Raw genomic sequence first — 3494 nt, 5'->3', positions numbered from 1 at the left:
AGCTCCCAGCCCCAACTCTATCTCCTAGAAGCCCAAGCTTGGGGAGTGGAGATGAACTCCTTCCAAATCTTTCTATCCGAGGAGTCACCAGGTGCTGAAGGACAAGGTCATGGTGGCACTGGTGTGGTGACAGAGATAGCTCCTGGGTTGTAGACACTACAGATCAAAAGAGAGAAACCGGGGCCAGGGTTATCCTGAGACAGACAACATTGGAGTTGTGTTCAGGCCTTTCAGAACGTCCACAAGCTCAGTGGAATCACGCGGGAGGAGTGAAGCAGAGGGTTCATTTAGAACCGGCCAGTCGGTCCAGAGAGGTTACACCAGAGAGGGAGGTCACAGCAGGGCAGTGAATTAAACCCAGCAGACCTGGGAGACCTCAGAGCAGGAAGCATGATGAGTCGGGGTCCATCTAGTAGTTAGGAAGAAGGACGTGCATGAGAACCGACAGGAAGGGCAAGACATTGCCACCGGGTCTAATCACAGTGACGGGTGCCCTAGCCAACAAGTGGCTTCCAAGCTTTCAGCAAGAGCAACTATCGACTCCGAAGAACGGGCTCGCCGGGGCTTGCAGGGGGAAATAGCTAGAGGTGAAAGTGATGCGTGGGATGGATCCCACCAGGCCAAGGGTGACCACAGGCTGTGCCCACTTGGCCTCCATGAGCCCGTTTAGGTAACCACACTCAATTTCCTGCATCACTTCCACCACAGCCCCTCTCCCAGCAACGGATTTCATAAATATGCACAACATGCTGGTTGCACAATGTTCATGATTGAAACTATCTAATTGGCCATTCTGTTTATTCCTTTTCATTTTACCCTGCTTCTCATTCTTTCAGTTCAGTATCTTCTCAGGTTTTTATTTTCCATCAATACGTTCCCATTTCTGCCTATAACCCCCCAAGGTAATTTTTAACACATTTAATTTCAGGATACGCCAGTCCCTCTGAGAGATAATATATTCCAGGAGAAGAAAGAATATTTGGCAAAGAACTTGGGAATTTGGTCTTGATTCTCATCTTCAAATTGCTTATTGTCCTATCTCTGAATTTCCTGGTTTTTTACTCTATCACCTTTATAGAGATGGCACAGTGTAGGACAGTGGTTCTCAACCTGGGGGTGATGGGGAACCTCTTGAAATTAGAGCAAAATTGTGTGTGCCTGCGTGCATGCATGCTATTTTTAGGAGACATTTCATCAGACGATCAAATGAATTCAGACCCCAGAAGAAAAAATGAAAACATTACGAAAGGACGAAAACTCTAAGAACTGAGTTCAGAAGACCTAAATTCCAGTCCTTGGGTTACTTTTTACTAGTTCGGTGACTAGTATGTGACCTCCTGGGGCAGAGTTTCTTTTGCTGTAAAATAGAGAAGGTAATTCTGGCCTTTCATACAACACAGGATTAAATGAGACCACGGATGGTAAAGTATCGGAAACGCAGAAGTTCAATAAAAGCGTTCATTTTTCTCACGCTGCCAAATCTCCCAGTTATGCAAAAACATAAGGGCTGGATCAAAAGTCAAACCCAACCAGTTCTGGCAGCGAGAAACGTGCTGTTTTCAAAGCACACCCCTGTCCTCTAATGATATTTCAGTCTTCCCGAATTCCTCACTAGCTTTGTGCGTGGTTGCATGGGGAAGAGAAGCATCGTGGCAGTTATCCAGTTTATTCAATCAATTATCTGGGTATTTGAACTAATGTGATTATATATTCTTGCTACACTATTTGTTTCTGGACCCTACTCTCCCTTTTGGTGTATAAACATGCCTGAGGACACAGCCCCTGTGCGGACACCTGCCCTTGAAGAACAACTCTTTTAAGAAGTTTCTGAAATTAGCTCTGTGTGGCAGTTGACTGTGTGATCAGCTCCAGCGACAGCCAGCTAGGAGTAAAGGATGGAAGGGTTTCAACGTTTTCCCTCCAACAGAGAAGGGCTTTGACCTAAGTGGGGGCCCTGGACAATTTTGGAATCTGAGACCACAGTGATGCCAGCTGGCAAATTAAACAAGGAGTGAGATCAAAGGAGGCCACAGTGAGGACCTGGAGGGACAAGGTGACACTTTATTACCAAGAGAGTAACACCTTTTAATTGGTGAACACAACAAAGGAAGAGGTGGCAGCCCCAGCTCGCTTCTGATTTGCTCACACACCGAATGGGGTTTGAGACAACAAAATCCTTTCCTCGCTTCATTTAGAAGTTGTGATATTGATTAGGAAACAAAAGGCCATGCAGGAGACAACATGTGAAACAGAAGGCGGCTCCTAACTGATAAAGACTGAATTTATTAGAAAGTACCCTGAAAGCCAGACATAATGAAATGAAAATAACTTTATTAATTCAGCATTAAGAGGAAAATGTTATTCAGGAAAAGAAATAACACACTTTGTAGGGGGCAGCAGGGGGGACACATGGGTTTACGAGGATTGTTTAATTTTGAATAATGCATATGTCAACTCCATGGATCCTTCCCCAAATTTGCTTCTTTCCTTCTACGGCTCAGTCATCCTACTCTGTCAACAAGCCTAGAACAAACACATTGGAATGCTGAAAATATTGCTTTCACTTCCAAAGGAGACTACCTGAAAGTACAGGCATTTAGAACAGCATTAGATTGAAAAACCACAGCTTGCAACAGCCATAATTTTTTACAACGTAAGCATGGCTGTGAAGGTGATTGTGAAGCTTCTGGGCTGGGATGGCAATTGTAAGGGTTTTTCTTTTCAGTCTGGACTCCCTTTCACACTGTAGTGGACGCTGGTGGTTCCAAGCAGCGATACTGATACTTTATTGTTAACAGAGGTCCAACCTCTATTGAGATATCTTTAGTTTTTTCCCTAATGTCCTCTTTTCTGTTCCAGGACCCCGTCTAGGATATCACATTACATTTAGCCATCAGGTCTCCTTAGGCCCCTCTGGTCTGTGACACTTTCTCAGACATTTCTTGTTCTCGATGACTTTGACAGATTGGGGGAGTATGGGTCAGGTATTCTGTAGGATGTCCTTCCACTTGGGTTTCTCTGATGGTATTTCTCACGGGTAGACTGGAGTTATGGGTTTGAGGCAGGGAGGTCACCGAGGTGAAGTATCATTCTCATCATATCAAGGATACAAGCGATTAATGTGATTTAACCATAATGACGTTGACCTCGATAACCGCTGCGGAGGCAGTGTTTTGTCAGATTTCTCCACTATAAAGTTATGCATACCGTACTCTTTGGAAGGAAGTCACCAAGCACAGGTCACATGTAAGGAGTGGAAATTTACTCTCCACCTCCATGAAGCGGGTGCACAAAACCTCAATTATTCGGAATTCTTCTGCACACACCGCCACTGGGGTTTTAGGTTGTTTGTTTTTGAACAAACTGCTTTACTTTTCAGCACTATAAGAACTTCTTACAAAGTTATACATTTCCTGCCCCAACCATTGACTCAGTCACTTCTACAAAGAGACCTGGTCCTTTTTCTCGTAGAATGGTATTTCTTCTCTTTATTG

Source organism: Aethalodelphis obliquidens, unplaced genomic scaffold (assembly GCF_003676395.1).
Source record: "Aethalodelphis obliquidens isolate GAN/ISIS:26980383/991018 unplaced genomic scaffold, ASM367639v1 scaffold38, whole genome shotgun sequence".
NCBI lineage: Eukaryota > Metazoa > Chordata > Mammalia > Artiodactyla > Delphinidae > Aethalodelphis > Aethalodelphis obliquidens.
The sequence above is the reverse complement of the archived record's forward strand: the minus strand, read 5'-3'. Positions refer to the sequence as shown.